Genomic DNA, 22,300 nt, shown 5'->3' on the forward strand with positions numbered 1-22,300 from the left:
AGCATACTGTAATGATCCACCAGGGGGGAGTAGAGGTCAATTTGTTCTGTACCAGAGGAGATGAAGTGATTTGTGTTTTGTAATTAAGGGGAGGTAGGAGAGAGGAAGCAAGACTTACGCCAATGCAAGTTCAAGGTGCCCTATTCTTACAGCATCTTCCATACCAGTGGCACCTACGTAGAATGACTCAAGTTTTGAGCTCTCACTGTGAACCTGAAGCAACTCCTTGCAATTTCACGCCATTGTGGTAGTTTTCCAGAAATATGTCTAGGGAGAAAGGATGATATAGGATGGCTTCTTGGCTACAGATAAGTTAAATATCCATTTATCCATAGCAAGGAACACATAAATAGATGGTTTTCTTTAGCCATTCAGAAACTGGACCATTCAGACTTTTGCTACAGCAAGTAGCCCAACTGATGAAGTTGGTTTCCGTTATCTTTTTCTAATGCAGATGTTTATAAACTTTCAAAAAATGGACAGAATGAAAAAAGATATAGTTTAATCAGACAAATGTATAATAATTTCTTAATTTTTATTTTTTATTTTTTGAGACAGAGTCTCACTCTGTCGCCCAGGCTGGAGTCCAGTGGTGCAATCTCGGCTCACCGTAACTTCCGCCTCCCAAGTTCAAGCGATTCTCCAGTATCAGTCTCCTGAGTGAGTAGCTGGGGTTACAGGCATGTGCTACCATCCGCCGGGCTATTTTTTTGTATTTTTAGTAGAAATGGGTTTTTACCATGTTGGCCAGGCTGGTCTTGACCTCCTGACGTCAGATGATCTGCCCAACTTGGCCTCCCAAAGTACTGGGATTACCGGTTTCAGTTACCATGCCCAGCCTAATAATTGCTTCATAGCAGTCTTTTTTTAAAAAAATTGACGTCATAATTATACATATTTATGGCATACTGAGTGATATTTCAATACATATATATACAACGTTTAATGATAAAATCAGAACAATTAGCATATGCATCACCTCGAACATTTATCTTTTTTTGTGTTGGGAACATTCAAAATCCTCTATTCCAGCTATGTGAAAATATACAATAAATCGTTGTTAACTATAGACTATAGTCACTCTACAGTACTATAGAGCACTAGAACATATTCCTCCTATCTAGCTGCAATTTTGTATTCATTAACCAAACACTTCTTACCCTCTTCTCCTCCCTCCTCTTTCCAGCCCCTAATAATCACAATTATACTCTCTACTTCTATGAGCTCAACTTTTTTAGCTCCCTCATATGAGTGAGAAAATGCAGTATTTATCTTTCTGTGCCTGATTTACTACACTTAACATAATGTCCTACAGACTCATTTATGTTGCCACAAATGACAGGATTTTATTCTTTTTTAATGGCTGAATAGTATTCCACTGTGTGTATAGGCCACGTTTTACTTAACCATTCATCTGTTTTTGGACACCCAGGTTGATTCCATAGCTTGGCTACTGTGAATAGTGCTTCAATAAATATCGAGGGGGACAGATAGCTCTTTGGTACGTCGATTTCCTTTTCTTTGGCTAAGTACCTAGTAGTGGGATTGCTGGATCATATGATAGTTCTATCTTTAGTTTTTTTTTCAGGAACCTCCATACTATTGACCATAATAGCTGTACTAATTTGCATTGCTACCAACAGTGTGTGAGTTCTCCTTTCTCTGCATCCTTGCCAGAATTTATTATTTTTTCATCTTTTTAAATGATAGCCATTCTAACTGGGTTGAGATGGTATCTCATTGTGGTTTTGATTCACATTTCCCTGATTAGTGATGTTGAGCATTTTTAACATACTTTTTGGCCATTTGAGAGATATTTTCATCTGAGAAATGTTTATTCAGATTCTTTGCCCATTTTAAATCAGATTATTTTTCTCGCTATTGAACTGTTTGAGTTCCTTTAATATTCTGGATATTAATCCCTCATCAGATTAATAGCTTGCAAATATTTTCTCCCATTCTACAGGTTGTCTCTCAGTCTGCTGTTTCCTTTGCTGTGCTTCAGGTTTTTTAGTGTGATATAATCCAATTTGTCTATTTTTGGTTTTTTGCCTGTGTTTTTGAAGTTGTACCTATAAAATCTTTGCCCAGACCAACGTCATGAAGCATTTCTCCCATATTTTCTTCTAGTAATTTTATTGTTTTGGGCCTTACATTTAAGTCTTTAAATCCATTTTTAGTTAATTTCTGTTATGGTGATAAATAAGGGTATAGTCTCACTCTTCTGCACGTGGATATCCAGTTTTCTCAGCACCACTTATTGAAAAGCCTGCCATTCCCCAGTGTGTGTTCACAGTGCCTTTATCAATCAGTTGGCTATAAATATATAAATTTCTTTCTGGCTTTTCTATTCTGTTCCATCAGTCTATGTGTCTGTTTTCATGCCAGTACCATGTGTTTTGGTTATTTTAGCTTTGTAGAATATTTTGAAATCTAGTAGTATAATACTTTCAACTTTTTCTTTATGCTCAGGTTTGGCTATTTGGAGTCTTTTGTGGTTCAATATGAATTTCAGGATTGTTTTTCCTATTTCTGTGAAGAATGTCGTTGGTACTTTGAAAGAGATCTCATTAAATCTGTAGATTACTTTGGGCAGTACGGTCATTTCATAATATCAATTCTTCCTATTAATGAACACGAGATATTTTATTCTTTTGTAGTTTTTTTTGTTCCATTTTCATTTTTTTGTTCCATTTTCAGCTAGTTATTGGTATATAAAAATGCTACCGATTTTTGTATTTTGAAATTTTACTGAATTCCTCTTTCAGTTCTAAGAGTGTTTTGGTGAGGCCTTTAGGGTTTTCCATATACAAGATTATGTCATCTACAGAGAGGTACACTTCGACCTACTCTTTTCCAATGTGAATGCCCTTTCTCTTGCTTCATTTCTCTGGCTAGGACATCCAGTACTATGTTGAATACGAGTGGTAGAAGTGGACATTCTTGTCTTGTTCCAGTTCTTCGAGGAAAACTTTATTTTCCTCATTCAGTATAACGTTAGCTGTTTTATATGGTCTTTATTTTGTTGAGGTATGTTTTTTATACCTAAGTTTTTGAGAGTTTTCATCATGAGGAAATGTATAATTTTATCAAATGCCTTTTCTGCATCTATTGAGATGATTATATGTTTTTTGTCCTTCATTCTCTTGATGTGATGTATCACATTTATTGATTTGTGTATGTTGAACCATCATTGCATCCCTGGGATAAACCCCACTTGATCATGTGTATAATCTTTCAAATGTCCTGTTAGACTTAGTTTGCTAGTATTTTGCTTTGAATTTTTTCATCGATGTTCATTAGAGTTTTCTTTTTTCGTTGTTGCTGTGTGCTTGTCTGGTTTTGGTATCAGGATTATGCTGGCCTCATAGGATAAGTTAGGAAAAATTACCCCTCTCAACTTTATTAGAACAGTTTGAGAAGAATTGGTGTTAGTTTTTCTTTTTAATTTCCCATACTACATGGATGTAAATGTTAGTTTTTCTTTAAATGTTTGGTAGTATTTAGCAGTGAAGCCATCTGGGCCTGGGCTTTTCTTTTTTGGGAGACTTTTTGTTACCGATTCAGTCTTGTTACTCATGATTGGTCTGTTTCCCTTTTCTATTTCTTCTGGGTTCAGTGTTGGTGGGTTATATGTGTTCAGGAATTTATCCATTTCCTCTAGGCTTTTCAATTTGTTAGCATATTGCCTCTAATGATCCTTTACATCTCTGTGAAATCAGTTGTGATGTCTCCTTTTCTGTTTCTGATTTTATTTAGATTTTCTTTCTTTTTTTCTTAATCTAGTTAATGGTTTATTGATTTTATTTCTCTTTCAAAAAATAACTCTTCATTTTATTCATCTTTTGCATATTTTTTCAGTCTGTATTTTCTTTAGTTTTGCTCTAATCTTTATTATTTTTTTCTTCTACTAATTTTGGGTTTGGTTTGTTCTTACTTTTCTAGTTCCTTGAGATATATTGTTAGGTTGTTTATTTTAAATCTGTATAGTTTTTGACGTAGGCAATTATTTCTATAAAATTCTCTGTTAGTACTGCTTTTGCTATATCCCATAGATTTTGCTATGCTGTAATTTTACTTTTAGTTGATTCAAGAAATCATTTTCTTTCTTAATGTATTTAATCGACCCACTGGTTGTTCAAGAGCATGTTATTTAATTTTTATGTACAGTTTCCAAAGTTACTCTTGTTATTGACTTCTAGTTTTATTCCATTTTGGTCTGAAACGATACTTGATATTGCTTTGATTTTTTTAATGGCCATACTCATAGCAGTATTTATTACAGTGAATGCATACAAAGCAAAATCAGCAAACGGAAAAGTGCATGATGGGGTGAAGTCCCATGAAAATAGGTACAGACTTCTAAGAGTCCTCTCCCAGTGGAGTCACACAGGGTGTACTTATTGTAACAAATTGTAACACAAGTGAAATTTTGTGTTACTGGAGATCATTAGTGACTTAAAACCTAGGTTATTATGGGGGGTGGCTACATAGACATTTTCTGCCTAGTGTGCACTGAAATTCCAAACTCCCAGAAGGAAAGCAAATATTCAGCATAAACCGTATTATTTAGGTACAGTGAGCCATTCTTGTCAGTTAGAGTGGTAGGAACCCTTCTGAAATCTAAGTTTGCAAATGCCAGCTAAGGGGCATCTTTTAAGCAGGTCTTTTGAAGGATGGTAGTCAGACCTGCTATGTTAACTCTTTTCTGCATACCAGTTCTCAAGCTTAATGATTCTAGAAGTCATATCATTCATATTATAGATGTTATTAAAGTTACTTTTTTTCTTGTTGGCAAAGATTAACAAGAGTTTATAGTGCAAAGTTTAAAAAAATAGGTAAACAAAAAGAAAAAATGTCATAGAATCATGTCATCAAGAAATGACCACTTTAAAAAGTCTGGTATACATCCTTTCAAATATTTTTCTATGCATATTTTTGAAAATGTATGCATTTTTTTTCAATTTTGCTTTTTTAATTATACTTTAAGTTCTAGGGTGCATGTGCACAACGTGCAGGTTTGTTACATAGACATACATGTGCCATGGTGGTTTGCTGCACCCATCGACTCATCATTTGCATTAGGTATTTCTCCTACTGCTATCCTTCCCCTAGCCCCCCACCCCCTGACAGGCCCCAGCGTGTGATGTTCCCCACCCTGTGTCTGTGTGTTCTCATCATTCAACTCCTACCTATGAGTGAGAACATGACGTGTTTGGTTTTCTGTCCTTGTGATAGTTTGCTGAGAATGATGTTTTCCAGCTTCATCCATGCCCCTGCAAAGAACATGAACTCATCCTTTTTTAGGGCTGCATAGTATTCCATGGTGTATATGTGCCACATTTTCTTTATCCAAAATTGATAATGTCCATCAATTGATATCCAAATTGATGGACATTTGGGTTGGTTCAAAGTTTTTGCTATCGTGAAGAGTGCCACAATAAACATACATGTGCATGTGTCTTTATAGTAGCATGATTTATAATCCTTGAGTATATACCCAGTAATGGGATCACTGGGTCAAATGGTATTTCTAGTTCTAGATCCTTGAGGAATCGCCACACTGTCTTCCAGAATGGTTGAATTAATTTACACTCCACCAATAGTGTAAAAGCGTTCCTATTTCTCCACATCCTCACCAGCATCTGTTGTTTCCTGAATTTTTAATGACCGCCATTCTAACTGGTGTGAGATGTAGCTCATTGTGGTTTTGATTTGCATTTCTCTAATGACCAGTGATGACGAGCATTTTTCAATATGTCTGTTGGCTGCATAAATGTCTTCTTTTGAAAAGCGTCAGTTCATATCCTTTGCCTACTTTTTGATCAGGCTGTTTTATTTCTTGTCAATTTGTTTAAGTTCTTTGTAGATTCTGGATATTAGCCCTTTGTCAGATGGGTAGATTGCAAAGATCTTCTCCCATTCTGTAGGTTGCCTGTTCACTCTGATGATAGTTTCATTTGCTGTGCAGAAGCTCTTTAGTTTAATTAGATCCCATTTGTCAGTTTTGGCTTTTGTTGCCATTGCTTTTTTGCTTTTGGTGTTTTAGTCATGAAGTCCTTGCCCATGCCCATGACCTGAATGGTATTGCCTAGGTTTTCTTCCAGGGTTTTTAGGGTGTTAGGTCTTACATTTAAGTCTTTTATCCATCTTGAGTTAATTTTTGTATACAGTGTAAGGAAGGGATCCAGTTTCAGCTTTCTCCATATGGCTAGCCAGTTTTCCCAGAACCATTTATTAAATAAGGAATCCTTTCCCCATTTCTTGTTTTTGTCAGGTTTGTCAAAGATCAGATAGTTGTAGATATGCGGCATTATTTCTGAGGGCTCTGTTCTGTTCCATTGGTCTATATCTCTTTTGGTACTAGTACCATGCTATTTTGATTACTGTAGCCTTGTAGTATAGTTTGAAGTCAGGTAGCATAATGCCTACAGCTTTCTTCTTTTTGCCTAGTATAGTCTTGGCTTTGCAGGCTCTTTTTTGGTTCCATATGAACTTTAAAGTAGTTTTTTCTAATTCTGTGAAGAAAATCATTGGTAGCTTGATGGGGATAGCATTGAATCTATAAATTACCTTGGGCAGTATGCCCATTTTCATGATATTGATTCTTCCTTATCTATGAGCATAGAATGCTCTTCCATTTGTTTGCGTCCTCTTTTATTTCATTGAGCAGTGGTTTGTAGTTCTCCTTGAAGAGGTCCTTCACATCCCTTGTAAGGTGGATTCCTTTTATTCTCTTTGTAGTAATTGTGAATGGGAGCTCACTCATGATTTGGCTGTTTGTCTATTATTGGTGTATAGGAATGCTTGTGATTTTTGTACATTGATTTTGTATCCTGAGACTTTGCTGAAGTTGTTTATCAGCTTAAGGAGATTTTGGGCTGACACGATGACGTTTTCTAAATATACAACCATGTCATCTGCAAACAGAGACAATTTGACTTCCTCTTTTCCCAGTTGGATATCCTTTCTTTCTTTCTCTTGCCTGATTGCGCTAGCCAGAACTTCCAACACTATGGTAAATAGAAGCGGTGGGGGGGGGGTGGAGCCAAGATGGCCGAATAGGAACAGCGCCCGTCTCCAGCTCCCAGCCCCAGCGACACAGAAGACGGGTGATTTATGCAATTCTGCTTGAGGTACCGGTTTCATCTCACTAGGGAGTGCCTAACAGTGGGTTCAGGACAGTCGGTGAAGCGCACTGTGCGTGAGCCGAAGCAGGGCGAGGCATTGCCTCACTCGGGAAGCGCAAGGGGTCAGGGAGTTCCCTTTCCTAGTCAAAGAAAGGGGAAACAGACGGCACCTGGAATATCGGGTCAGTCCCATCTTAATACTGCGCTTTTCCAAGGGGCCTGGAAAACGGCACACTAGGAGATTGTGTCCCGCACCTGGCTCGGAGGGTTCTATGCCCACAGAGTCTCGCTGATTGCTAGCACAGCAGTCTGAGATCAAGCTGCAAGGCGGTAGCGAGGGTGGGGGAGGGGCACCCGCCATTGCCCAGGCTTGCTTAGATAAACAAAGCAGCCAGGAAGCTCGAACTGGGTGGAGCCCACCACAGCTCAAGGAGGCCTGCCTGCCTCTGTAGGCTCCACCTCTGGGGGCAGGGCACAGACAAACAAAAACTCAGCAAGAACCTCCACAGACTTAAATGTCCCTGTCTGACTGACAGCTTTGAAGAGAGTAGTGGTTCCCCCAGCATGCAGCTGGAGATCTGAGAACGGACAGACTGCCTCCTAAAGTGGGTCCCTCACCCCTGAGCAGCCTAACTGGGAGGCACCCCCCCAGTAGGGACAGACTGGCACCTCATTCAACCGGGTACTCCTCTGAGACAAAACTTTCAGAGGAACTATCAGACAGCTGAATTTGTGATCTCACGAAAATCCGCTGCTCTGCAGCCACCGCTGCTGACACCCAGCCAAACAGGGTCTGGTGTGGACCTCTAGTAAACTCCAACAGACCTGCAGTTGAGGGTCCTGTCTGGTAGAAGGAAAACTAACAAACAGAAAGGACATCCACACCAGAAACCCATCTGTACATCACCATCATCAAAGACAAAAAGTAGATAAAACCACAAAGATGGGGAAAAAACAGAGCACAAAAACTGGAAACTCTAAAAAACAGAGCACCTCTCGTCCTCCAAAAGAACGCAGTTGCTCACCAGCAACGGAACAAAGCTGGATGGAGGATGACTTTGATGAGTTGAGAGAAGAAGGCTTCAGACGATCAAACTACTCTGAGCTACGAGAGGAAATTCAAAACAATAGCAAAGAAGTTAAAAACTTTGAAAAAAAATTAGAAGAATGGATAACTAGAATAACCAATGGAGAGAAGGGCTTCAAGGAGCTGATGGAGCTGAAAGCCAAGTTTTGAGAACTACGCGAAGATTGCAGAAGCCTCAGTAGCAGATGCGATCAACTGGAAGAAAGGGTATCGCTGATGGAAGATGAAATGAATGAAATAAAGAGAGAAGGGAAGTTTAGAGAAAAAAGAATAAAAAGAAATGAACAAAGCCTCCAAGAAATTTGGGACTATGTGAAAAGACCAAACCTACGTCTGATTGGTGTACCTGAAAATGATGGGGAGAATGGAACCAAGTTGCAAAACCCTCTGCAAGATATTATCCAGGAGAACTTCCCCAATCTAGCAAGGCAGGCCAGCATTCAGATTCAGGAAATACAGAGAACGCCACAAAGATACTCCTCGAGAAGGGCAACTCCAAGACACATAATTGTCAGATTCACCAAAGTTGAAATGAAGGAAAAAATGTTAAGGGCAGCCAGAGAGAAAGGTCGGGTTACCCACAAAGGGAAGCCCATCAGACTAACAGCTGATCTCTCAGCAGAAACTCTACAAGCCAGAAGAGAGTGGGGGCCGATATTCACCATTCTTAAAGAAAAGAATTTTCAACCCAGAATCTCCTATCCCGCCAAACTAAGCTTCATAAGTGAAGGAGAAATAAAATACTTTACAGACAAGCAAACGCTGAGTGATTTTGTTACCACCAGGCCTGCCCTAAAAGAGCTCCTGAAGGAAGCACTAAACATGGAAAGGAACAACCGGTACCAGCCACTGCAAAAACATGCCAAATTGTAAAGACCATCGAGGCTAGGAAGAAACTATAGCAACTAACGGGCAAAATAACCAACTAACATCATAATGACAGGATCAGATTCACACATAACAATATTCACGTTAAATGTAAATGGGCTAAATGCTCCAATCAAAAGACACAGACTGGCAAACTGGATAAGGAGTCAGGACCCATCAGTGTGCTGTATTCAGGAAACCCATCTCACGTGCAGAGACACACATAGACTCAAAATAAAGGGATGGAGGAAGATCTATCAAGCAACTGGAAATCAAAAAAAGGCAGGGGTTGCAATCCTAGTCTCTGATAAAATAGACTTTAAACCAACAAAGATCAAAAGAGACAAAGAAGGCCATTACATAATGGTAAAGGGATCAATTCAACAAGAAGAGCTAACTATCCTAAATATATATGCACCCAACACAGGAACACCCAGATTCATAAAGCAAGTCCTCAGTGACCTACAAAGGGACTTAAACTCCCACACAATAATAATGGGAGATTTTAACACCCCACTGTCAGCATTAGACAGATCAACGAGACAGAAAGTTAACAAGGATATCCAGGAATTGAACTCAGCTCTACATAAAGTGGACCTAATAGACATCTACAGAACTCTCCACCCCAAGTCAACAGAATATACATTTTTTTCAGCACCACACCACACCTATTCCAAAATTGACCACATAGTTGGAAGTAAAGCTCTCCTCAGCAAATGTAAAAGAACAGAAATTATAACAAACTGTCTCTCAGACCACAGTGCAATCAAACTAGAACTCAGGATTAAGAAACTCACTCAAAACCGCTCAACTACATGGAAACTGGACAACCTGCTCCTGAATGACTATTGGGTACATAATGAAATGAAGGCAGAAATAAAGATGTTCTTTGAAACCAACGAGAACAAAGACACAACATACCAGAATCTCTGGGACACGTTCAAAGCAGTGTGTAGAGGGAAATTTATAGCACTAAATGCCCACAAGAGACAGCAGGAAAGATCCAAAATTGATACCCTAACATCACAATTAAAAGAACTAGAAAAGCAAGAGCAAACACATTCAAAAGCTAGCAGAAGGCTAGAAATAACTAAAATCAGAGCAGAACTGAAGGAAATAGAGACACAAAAAACCCTTCAAAAAATTAATGAATCCAGGAGCTGGTTTTTTGAAAAGATCAACAAAATTGATGGACCGCTAGCAAGACTAATAAAGAAGAAAAGAGAGAAGAATCAAATAGATGCAATAAAAAACGAAAAAGGGGATATCACCACCGATCCCACAGAAATACAATCTACCATCAGAGAATACTACAAACACCTCTATGCAAATAAACTAGAAAATCTAGAAGAAATGGATAAATTCCTCGACAAATACACCCTCCCAAGACTAAACCAGGAAGAAGTTGAATCTCTGAATAGACCAATAACAGGTTCTGAACTTGTGGCAATAATCAATAACTTACCAACCAAAAAGAGTCCAGGACCTGATGGACTCACAGCTGAATTCTACCAGAGGTACAAGGAGGAACTGGTACCATTCCTTCTGAAACTATTCCAATCGATAGAAAAAGAGGGAATCCTCCCTAACACATTTTATGAAGCCAGCATCGTCCTGATACCAAAACCTGGCAGAGACTTAACCAAAAAAGAGAATTTCAGACCAATATCCTTGATGAACATTGATGCAAAAATCCTCAATAAAATACTGGCAAACCGAATCCAGCAGCACATCAAAAACCTTATCCACCATGATCAAGTGGGCTTCATCCCTGGGATGCAAGGCTGGTTCAACATACGCAAATCAATAAATGTAACCCAGCATATAAACAGAACCAAAGACAAAAACCACATGATTATCTCAATAGATGCAGAAAAGGCCTTTGACAAAATTCAACAACCTTCATGCTAAAAACTCTCAATAAATTAGGTATTGATGGGACATATCTCAAAATAATAACAGCTATCTATGACAAACCCACAGCCAATACCATACTGAATGGGCAAAAACTGGAAGCATTCCCTCTGAAAACTGGCACAAGACAGGGATGCCCTCTCTCACCGCTCCTATTCAACATAGTGCTGGAAGTTCTGGCCAGAGCAATCAGGCAGGAGAAGGAAATAAAGGGTATTCAATTAGGAAAAGAGGAAGTCAAATTGTCCCTGTTTGCAGATGACATGATTGTATATCTAGAAAACCCCATTGTCTCAGCCCAAAATCTCCTTAAGCTGATTAGCAACTTCAGCAAAGTCTCAGGATACAAAATTAATGTACAAAAATCACAAGCATTCTTGTACACCAATCACAGACAAACAGAGAGCCAAATCATGAGTGAACTCCCATTCACAATTGCTTCAAAGAGAATAAAATACCTAGGAATCCAACTTACAAGGAATGTGAAAGACCTCTTCAAGGAGAACTACAAACCACTGCTCAATGAAATAAAAGAGGATACAAACAAATGGAAGAACATTCCATGCTCATGGGTTGGAAGAATCAATATCGTGAAAATGGCCATACTGCCCAAGGTAATTTATAGATTCAATGCCATCCCCATCAAGCTACCAATGACTTTCTTCACAGAATTGGAAAAAACTACTTTAAAGTTCATATGGAACCAAAAAAGAGCCCGTATCGCCAAGTCAATCCTAAGCCAAAAGAACAAAGCTGGAGGCATCACGCTACCTGACTTTAAACTGTACTACAAGGCTACAGTAACCAAAACAGCATGGTACTGGTACCACAACAGAGACATAGATCAATGGAACAGAACAGAGCCCTCAGAAATGATGCCGCATAGCTACAACTATCTGATCTTTGACAAACCTGACAAAAACAAGAAATGGGGAAAGGATTCCCTATTTAATAAATGGTGCTGGGAAAACTGGCTAGCCATATGTAGAAAGCTGCAACTGGATCCCTTCCTTACACCTTATACAAAAATTAATTCAAGATGGATTAAAGACTTATATGTTAGACCTAAAACCATTAAAATCCTGCAAGAAAACCTAGGCAATACCATTCAGGACATAGGCATGGGCAAGGACTTCATGTCTAAAACACCAAAAGCAATGGCAACAAAAGCCAAAATCGACAAATGGGATCTCATTAAACTAAAGAGCTTCTGCACAGCAAAAGAAACTATCATCAGAGTGAACAGGCAACCTACAGAATGGGAGAAAATTTTTGCAACATACTCATCTGACAAAGGGCTAATATCCAGAATCTACAATGAACTCAAACAAATTTACAAGAAAAAAACAACCCCATCAAAAAGTGGGCAGAGTACATGAACAGACACTTCTCAAAAGAAGACATTTATGCAGCCAAAAAACACATGAAGAAATGCTCCTCATCACTGGCCATCAGAGAAATGCAAATCAAAACCACAGTGAGATACCATCTCACACCAGTTAGAATGGCCATCATTAAAAAATCAGGAAACAACAGGTGCTGGAGAGGATGTGGAGAAATAGGAACACTTTTACACTGTTGGTGGGACTGTAAACTAGTTCAACCATTGTGGACGTCAGTGTGGCGATTCCTCAGGGATCTCGAACTAGAAATACCATTTGACCCAGTCATCCCATTACTGGGTATATACCCAAAGGACTATAAATCATGCTGCTATAAAGACACATGCACACGTATGTTTATTGCGGCACTATTCACAATAGCAAAGAGTTGGAACCAACCCAAATGTCCAACAATGATAGACTGGATTAAGAAAATGTGGCACATATACACCATGGAATACTATGCAGCCACAAAAAATGATGAGTTCATGTCCTCTGTAGGGACATGGATGAAACTGGAAAACATCATTCTCAGTAAACTATCGCAAGGACAAAAAACCAAACACCTCATGTTCTCACTCATAGGTGGGAATTGAACAATGAGAACTCATGGACACAGGAAGGGGAACATCACACTCTGGGGACTGTTGTGGGGTGGGGGGAGGGGGGAGGGACAGCATTAGGAGATACACCTAATGCTAAATGACGAGTTAATGGGTACAGGAAATCAACATGGCACATGGATACATATGTAACAAACCTGCACATTGTGCACATGTACCCTAAAACCCTAAAGTATAATAAAAAATAAAAAAAAAAAAAAAAGAAGTGGTGGGAGAGGGTATCCTTGTCTTGTGCCTGTTTTCAAAGGGAAGGCTTCCTATTTTTGCCCATTCAGTATGATATTGGCTGAGGGTTTGTCATAAATCGCTCTTATTTTGAGACATGTTCCATCAATACGTAGTTTATTGAGAGTTTTTAGCATGAAGGATTGTTGAATTTTGTTGAAGGCCTTTTTTGCATCTATTGACATAATAGTGTGGTTTTTGTCTTTGGTTCTGTTTATATGCTGGATTACGTTTATTGATTTGTGTATGTTGAATCAGCCTTGCATCCCAGGGATGAAACCAACTTGATCGTGGTGGATAATCTTTTAGATGCGCTACTGAATTTGGTTTGCCAGTATTTTATTGAGGATTTTCGCATCAATGTTCATCAGGGATATTGGTCTAAAATTCTCTTTTTTTGTTGTGTCTCTACCAGGCTTTGGTATCAGGATGATGCTGGCCTCATAAAATGAGTTAGGGAGGATTCCTTCTTTTTCTATTGACTGAAATAGTTTCAGAAGGAATGGTACCAGCTCCTCTTTTTACCTCTAGTAGAATTCGGCTATGAATCCTTCTGGTCCTGGACTTTTTTTGATTGGTAGGATATTAATTACCTCCTCAATTTCAGAACCTGTTATTGGTCTATTCAGAGATTCAACTTCTTCCTGGTTTAGCCTTGGGAGGGTGTATGTGTCGAGGAATTTATCCATTTCTTCTAGATTTTCTAGTTTATTTGTGTAGAGGTGTTTATAGTATTCTCTGATGGTAGTTTGTATTTCTGTGGGATTGGTGGTGATATACCGTTTATCATTTTTTATTACATCTAATTTGATTCTTCTCTCTTTTCTTCGTTATTAGTCTTGCTAGTGGTCTATCTATTTTGCTGATCTTTTCAAAAAACCAGATCCTGGATTCATTGTTTCTTTAAGGTTTTTTGTGTCTCTATGTCCTTCAGTTCTGCTCTGATCTTAGTTATTTCTTGCCTTCTGCTAGCTTTTGAATGTGTTTGCTCTTGCTTCTCTAGTTCTTTTAATTGTGATGTTAGGGTGTCAATTTTAGATCTTTCCTGCTTTCTCTTGTGGGCATTTAGTGCTGTAAATTTCCCTCTACACATTGCTTTAGCCAAGTCCTAGAGATTCTGGTACATTGTGTCTTTGTTCTCATTGGTTTCAAAGAACATCTTTCTTTCTGCCTTCATTTCATTATTTACCAGTAGTCATTCAGAAGCAGGTTGTTCAGTTTTCACGTAGTTGTGTGGTTTTGAATAGTTTCTTAATCCTGAGTTCTGATTTGATTGTGCTGTGGTCTGAGAGACAGTTTGTTATAATTTCTGTTCTTTTACATTTGATGATGAGTGTTTTACTACCAATTATGTGGTCAATTTTAGAATAAGTAAGTGTGGTGTAGTACTGAGAAGAATGTATATTCTATTGATTTGGGGTGGAGAGTTCTGTAGATGTCTATTAGTTTCGCTTGGTCCAGAGCTGGGTTCAAGTGCTGGATATCCTTGTTAACCTGCTGTCTCATTGATCTGTCTAATATTGACAGTAGGGTGTTAAAGTCTCCCATTATTATTGTTTAGAAGTCTAATTCTCTTTGTATGTCTCTAAGGACTTGCTTTGTGAATCTTGGTGCTCCTGTATTAGGTGCATATATATTTAGGATAGCTAGCTGTTCTTGTTGAATTGAAACCTTTACCATTATGTAGTGGCCTTGTCTCTTTTGATCTTTGTTGTTTTAAAGTCTGTTTTATCACAGACTAGGACTGCAACCCCTGCTTTTTTTTGCTTTCCATCTGCTTGGTAGAGCTTCCTCCACCCCTTTGTTTTGAGCCTGTGTGCATCTTTGCATGTGAGGTGGGTCTCCTGAATACAGCACACCTATGCATCTTGACTCTGTATCCGTTTTGCCAGACTGTGTCTTTTAATTGGGGTATTTAGCCCATTTATATTTAAGGTTAAGATTGTTATGTTTGAATTTGATCCTGTAATCCTGATGATAGCTGCTTATTTTGCCCATTAATTAATGCAATTTCTTCATAGCATCGATGGTCTTTACCACTTGGCATGTTTTTGCAGTGGCTGGTACCAGTTGTTCTTTCCATGTTTAGTGCTTCCTTCAGGACCTCTTGTAAGGCAGGCCTGGTGGTGACAAAATCGCTCAGCATTTGCTTGTCTGTAAAGGATTTTATTTCTCCCTCACTTATGAAGCTTAGTTTGAATGGATATTGCTTTGATTTTTAAAAATTTGTTGAGATTTAATTTGTTGCCTAACATATGGTTTTGCTTTGAGAACGTTCCATGTCCTGGTGAGAAGAATGTGTGTTCTGCAGCTGTTGGACAAAATATTCTGTTAGGTTCATCTGTTCTATAGTGCGGTTTCAGTCCAATGTTTGTTGATTTTCTATCTAGATTATTGGTCCAATCCTGAAAGTGGGATATTGAAGTTCTCAACTACTATTGTACTAGGGTCTATCTTTCTCTTTAGCTTTAATAATATTTGTTTTATATATCTGGACTTTCTGGTATTGGGTACATGTATATTTACAATTGTTATATCCTCTTGATGAATTGATACATTTATCATTACATAATAACCTTGTCTCTTTTTGTCGTTTTTTGACTAAAGGTCTATTTTATCTGATGTAAGTATAGCTATTCCTGTTTCCTTGTGGTTTCCATTTGTATAGAATATCTTTTTCCATCCCTTCACTTTTAGTCTATATGTGTTTTTACAAGTAAAGTGAGTTTTTGGAGGCAGAATACAGTTTGGTCTTGTTTTTTTATCCATTTAGTCAGTCTGTATCTTTTAATTCTGAATTTAAATGATTTACAATCAAGGTTGTTATTGATATGTGAGGATTTACTCCTGTCTTTTTGTTAAGTGTTTTCTGGTTGTCTTATATATCCTTTGTTTCTTTTTTCCTCTCTTACTGTTTATCTTTGCAGTTTGGTGATCTTTAGTAGTAATAATATTTGATTCCTTTCTCTTTTGTATTTGTACATCTGCTCTACCAGTGAGTTTTATACTTTTGTGTTTTTTCATGAAGGTAGATATTATTCCTTCATTTCTAGATGTAGGAATCCCTTAAGCATTTCTTATACAGCTAGTCTGATGGTGATGAATTCCCTCAGTTTTTGTTTCACTAAAAAAGATTTATTTCTCCTTGATTTCTGAAGGATAGCTTTACTGGGTCTAGTATTCTTGTCTGGTACTTTACTTCTTTCGGCTCTTTATCATCCCATTATTTCCTGGACTGTAATGTTTCTTCTGAGAACTCTGCTGTTAGTGTGAGGGGGATTTCCTTATATGTCACTTGATGCTTTTCTCTTGTGGTTTTCAAAATTCTCTTTTTATCTTTTTTTTTTTTTTTTTCTTTGAAACACAGTCTCATTTTGCCGCCCAGGCTGGAGTGCAATGGTGTGATCTTGGCTCACTGCAACCTCCGCCGCCTGGCTTCAAGCAATTCTCTTGTCTCAGCCTCCCGAGTAGCTGGGATTACAGGCACATGCTACCATGCCTGGCTGATTTTTGTATTTTTTAGTAGAGACAGGGTTTCATCATGTTGGTCAGGCTGGTCTTGAACTCCTGACCTCAGGTGATCCAACTGCCTCGGCCTCCCAAAGTGCTGGAATTACAGGCATGAGCCACTGTGCTCGGTCCTTTTTATTTTTTAACAGTTTGATTATAATGTGTCTTGGAGAGGATTGTGGTTTTTGGGGAATCTTTGAGCTTTCTATATCCGGATATCTGTATCTCTTCCAAGACTTGGAAAATTTTCAGCTATTATTTTATTAAATAAGTTATCTATGCCTTTTTCTATTCCTTCTCTTTCTGAAATTCCCATTGTGTGAACATTGGTTCGCTTAATGGCATTCCATAGGCCTTCTTCATTCTTTTAAAATCTTTTTTCTTTTTATTATTACTATTATTTTTTGGTCTGACTGGTTTTTTTCCAAAACACCAGTTTTAAAGTTCAGAAATTCTTTCTTCTGCTTGATCTAATCTATTGTTGAAGTTCTCTGACATATGTGTGTGTGTGTGTGTGTATACATATATGTATTCTTTGGTTTCAAGATTTCTGTTTCATTTTTAAAAATGATATTTATCTATTTCTGTGTTGAATTTCTTATTCAGATCATGAATTTTTTTTCTGATTTTGTTGAATTGTCTGTGTTCTCTTGTAGCTCAGTTTGTTCTCACTCATAGGTGGGAATTGAACAATGAGAACACTTGGACACAGGAAGGGGAACATCACACACTGGGGCCTGTTGTGGGGTGGAGGGAGGAGGGAGGGATAGCATTAGGAGATATACCTAATGTAAATGACGAGTTAATGGGTGCAGCACAACAACATGGCACGTGTATACATATGTAATAAACCTGCACGTTGTGCACATGTACCCTAGAACTTAAAGTATAATAATAAAAATAAAAAAAGATCATTATCTTGGATCCCTTTTTAGGCATTTCATAGATTTCCTTTTTTGGAGGATCTGCTATTGGAGAATTATTGTGTTTTTAGAAGTGTCATATTTTCTTGCTTTTTCTTGTTTCTGCTGTTCCTATGTTAATATATGTGCATCTGGTGAGACAGTTGCTTCTTTCAATTGTATGAGATAGTTTTATAGGGAGACTTTTTCCTGTAGATGTGTCCTATAGTGTTGGTTGGGTAGAGTGCTTTGGCTTTGGTTCTGAGTGGGTACAGTAGTGTATTCTCTATATGATTTTTTTGGCTGTAATAAATGTCACTCGTATCTGTGAGTGCCTCAACGGCTTAGGCTGCAGTTGTTCGTGGAAGCTGTGGTGCAGCTTTGCTGGGGTGGAGAAACTGAGCAGCTAGTATTGGGATGGGGTGCGTGTACAGGTAGTGGCTCTGCCACTGGAGGAATGGGGTTGCCAGCAGCAGCAGTGGGCCTCAAGCAGGCTAGCCTCAGGCCCTTGAGTGGCACGTGTGCATGTGCAGCAGCTCTGCTGCTGGAGGGGGCAAAGTTGCAGGTGGGCAGGTTTTAGGCTCTGAGGAGTGCCTGTGTTGGCTCCCTTTGCCCTAAGTGCAGCCTGCTGCTCTGCTGGATGGCCTGTGTCTGGTGTGTAGGGCCCTGTGTGAGCTCAGATGCTGTGTCATGGCTGCACTGCTGTGTTCAGCTGGTGTTATCTTGCTGCAGCCCTCTGGGTGAGGTGTCAGTGACACCCTAGGGATGTAAAGATACAGGGGTTATTCAGCTCCAGGGCAGGATGTACTCTGCTGGTGACCTCTCTCTCAAAATTGCACCATGGTGCAGCACCCTGGATCCTAGGGAGCGGGGAGCACGCAGTATAAATTTTCTCTTCCGGAAGAGTACAGTCACATGGATTCCATGCAGTTCCCTCTACTGGGCTTAGGACCCTAAGAGCGCTGCGGGGCTCTCTTGTGGCTAGTATTGTGGGCATCTGTAGTGGCAATGTGGACTGTTGAGAATCTCCTGTTTACCTTTTCCTAACAATGGTGAATCCCTCTTGGCTCTAAGTCAATCCCAGCTGGGTGCTTTGCTTCCCCCTCTATGCTGCCATCCCAAGTTTCTGTGCCTCAGAGGATTTTCGTCACTTTCTTCCTAAATTCCAGCAAGAATTCCTTAGACAGTCTATTCAACGTATAGTTGTCTATTTGCTGCTCTGTTCCTTTCTTGTGTAGGAGGAGAGTGCTGGGCTGGGTAGTCCGCCATCTTGATCATAGTACTTTCTTTGGGAAGCATTAAGGAAAAGTCCTAGTTTGGCCTACCTGAAGCCACAGAGGAGACAAACATGTTTAAAGATGGCAATTTCTGCCTGTGGCAAGCAGTTCCAGTCCAGGATTGGCAAATCTATCTTCCAGTTTAAGGGTGTTAGGAAAGGCTAGAAAAGATTCTCCTAGACTTGGCTAAATTCACACACATTAAAGAAAGAAAGAAAATCCTAGCAACTCACTCCAGCCTAGTAATGTTCTCACCATTAGAAAGACCTTATTACTGTGTATGCCCTGATTCTTATTGCAGGTTGTGGCTGTTGAGTAGTTATGGCATTATAGAGTGGCTCTGAAATGGATGCCCACTTCATTACATTAAGCTGAAAGGGGAGATATTGCCTATGTGTAAACTATAGCCTAATAATAATAAAAAGAAGAACACTCAATATTTATATAGTGTGTTTATGTACCAGGCATTTTTTCTATACTAACTCATTAAACCCTTACAGTTTTAATGACTGGATTCTTTCATGATCTCTGGTTTACAAGTGAAGAAACTGAGGCACAGAGCAGTTAAGTAACTTGCCCAAATTTGCACAACACGTAAAAAGCCGAAATTCCAACTGAGATATCTAGCTCTAGAGACCATGGTTTTGGTGACCAATTATTATAAGCTGTTATATGAAAAATATGCACAAGTTATTCTCATACAAGAAAACCAGCCAAGGAAGGAGGCTCAGTGGTCCATTTGACCTTGACAATAAAAGTGACAAGAATCTGTCATCCTGTGTGGCAAAAGCTAGAATGTGTTCACCATGGGGAGATAGACAGGTGCTTAGAGGGAAGTAGGCAGTTTGGTAATCTCCTTGAAGACAGTGCAGTTACTGGGGACCAGCAACTTGTATTTCAGGACCTGGTCTACTATGTTTCTTTGTGTGTTTTTATTTCCTTTATTTCTTATTCCATCTTAACAATTTGGAGGAGTTTTTAAATAGTAGCCTCTTTCATCTGGACTAATGGAAAGCAAGAAAAGCAGGAATTTTTTTTCGCCTTCATGTAGGCTCCTGGGGTCTTACATCAGTCACCATGGATGCTCCACCTCATCTGCTAGCCTTATCTGACTGTACCTGCTACCAGAGAGGATGGTGTCTGGCATTCCATCGCAGCTTCCCAGTACAGATACCTACTGCTCCCTTCTTCTCTGATGGGGTCTTCTAGTGACATCAAAGAAGCTTGCTCCACACAACGAGGTACAATCTGGATGGCCAGGGAATTTAATTCCTCCAGGCTAGCTCTGGGTCCACGGGGATGAGAGTCACTGGGAAAATGCCCCAGCCTCTTTTGACTTGTGAGTGAATTTGGAGGTATATTTCACAGTTTTCTAGAGGATATCCAGTAGGACGGAGACCAATGTAACTGCAGCAGTAACTTGCTCATTAACACATCCTTTATTGGCTTTTCTCCCTTCTGTATCTCACTTCCTAATCCCTCATGTATGTTTTCTGGGATTGCCTCCAAATAAACTAACTGCACTCAAGTTCTTGCCCCAGGCTCTGCTTTTGAGGGAAACTAAACTAGAACTTAGAAAATGGGGCACATGTACCCCTGGAGTTGAACGTGGTGGCAGCAGAAGGTTCAATATGGGGGGCTCCCAGGGAAAACAGAGGGAGGAGAGTCTAAATCAGATGAGAATCCCCTCTACACTGAGCACTCTCCATCTAGATCTCAGCGATTTTAGAAATCACTGGGTTTTCCTTCACTAAACAGAATAATTCCTTTCCTTCAAACCCGATGTACTTTTTTTTTTGGTTTCATTAAAGGAATCCATTCCAAGACTGAGGGATTCCACAACTTACTTGATATTTTAGTCAAGCGAATAACAGAAAAGACCAGCTTCCTGAACATAGACAGCAGCTCTTGCATCATGGAACAGTGAGCCCAGAAAAGAGAATGATACGACTGATAAACCACAGGATCAAAAACTTCCCCATAGTTCCAGTTCCCTGTGGTTTGGAAACTAAATGAAACACCTTCCTCCAACACTGTGGAATCAGAAAGAACCCTGGAGCCAGCTCCCAAGAAATAGAAATGACAGAACTTTATGGTCTGCCCCTTTCCTTTGTATGGGTCTCTACAGTGGGGGACCAAAAGCCTTGTTAATGCCTGACTTTCAGAAGCGAGAGGCCTATCTGAAAGTGTCAGGGCAGGGAGGAAGCTAGTGGGAGCCCACTGGGCTTTCAGGGGAGCCGCTTTCCCAATTTTCTTTGGGAAATCCCACTCAAGTAAAATATAACATCTTTATCAATTATCCAGACTCTGTGTTTTTAAAGTATCTGTGACTCAGTTATTTGGTTGAAAAGCTTTAATATCCAGAACACAGGGAATTTTCTATATTGTCAATCCATACTTCATTGTTTTGTTTGGTTCTGGCAACCTCACTGGGACGGGACTTTGACACACTAGAGAGTGTTCGAAAGACTAGAAACCATGATGTACGTGGTATATTGCAATATGTTGAGTGTTTTCCTCAGTGAATAATAATTGCATCCTTTCCTCATTCAAGTTTAGACACAATTGAGAAATACAAACAGAGGAGTAAAAACTATTATTTTTATTGCTGGCAATACTGGATTCATGGATATGACCTAGACCTGCAGCATCTATATTTTGGGAGGTATACTTGCAAGGATGGAACCTAGAGACATTGACCCAGCCCCTCTGAAGGCCCATCTGTGGTCTGCCTTGTACCTGTTTAACATCAAGAGCAATGACAGAGAAGTTTCTCTAACCATGCCTCTAGAAGGCAGCACCAGGCCCTGGCCAGGTATCACCACATGGAACCAGAAATAGAAATGAACACATACATCTCTGTAGCAGGTTAGCCAAAAAGATGGCTGATCAAGGGCTCATCCTCACATATTCAGGACTTTACTAATACACCTAGTTAGATAAGGTGCTCCTCAGCCTTTGAGAAGAATAATGAAAGGGGACCAGGAACAAGGAAAACATTCCTTCTCAATACCTCTGGAAGGTGAAAATTCCTATTTTGGGCCAGGACAGAAACGTGGCAGAGGGAGAAAATGATATTCCTAATAGAATGTGTTTATTTGGGGAAAGAGAAGACTTACAAGAAGTCCTAGATTTATATTTAAGTATCTGAAGGCCTGTCATAGAAAACAGGGCAGTATCTTCGGTAATGGGTACACCAAAATCTCACAAATCACCACTAAAGAACTTACTCATGTAACTAAACACCACCTGTTCCCCAAAAACCTGTGGAACTAAAAAAATTAAAATAAACTAAAAAAAAGAGGGCAGAGTGGATCTGTGGCAGTCCGTTTCACAGTGCTGTAAAGGAATATTTGGGGCTGGTAATCTATACAGAATAGAGG

At 39.3% G+C, this 22,300-nt stretch overlaps 1 long non-coding RNA gene across 2 annotated transcripts in view; it reads left to right on the top strand.

Annotated features, from left to right (window-relative positions):
- Positions 1-21,023, top strand: part of LOC134731473 (uncharacterized) — a 39,715-nt gene extending 18,692 nt beyond the window's left edge. Inside the window, exons 3-5 of one of the 2 annotated variants that reach the window (XR_010113780.1) lie at positions 559-660; positions 19,969-20,158; positions 20,729-21,023. This is a non-coding gene — a long non-coding RNA (uncharacterized lncRNA). The remainder of the gene's footprint in view (positions 1-558; positions 661-19,968; positions 20,159-20,728) is intronic. The other variant, XR_010113779.1, reaches the window with a different exon arrangement.
- The last annotated feature ends 1,277 nt before the right edge of the window (positions 21,024-22,300 follow it).

Source organism: Symphalangus syndactylus, chromosome 9 (genome assembly GCF_028878055.3).
Source record: "Symphalangus syndactylus isolate Jambi chromosome 9, NHGRI_mSymSyn1-v2.1_pri, whole genome shotgun sequence".
In the NCBI taxonomy this organism is placed as follows: domain Eukaryota; kingdom Metazoa; phylum Chordata; class Mammalia; order Primates; family Hylobatidae; genus Symphalangus; species Symphalangus syndactylus.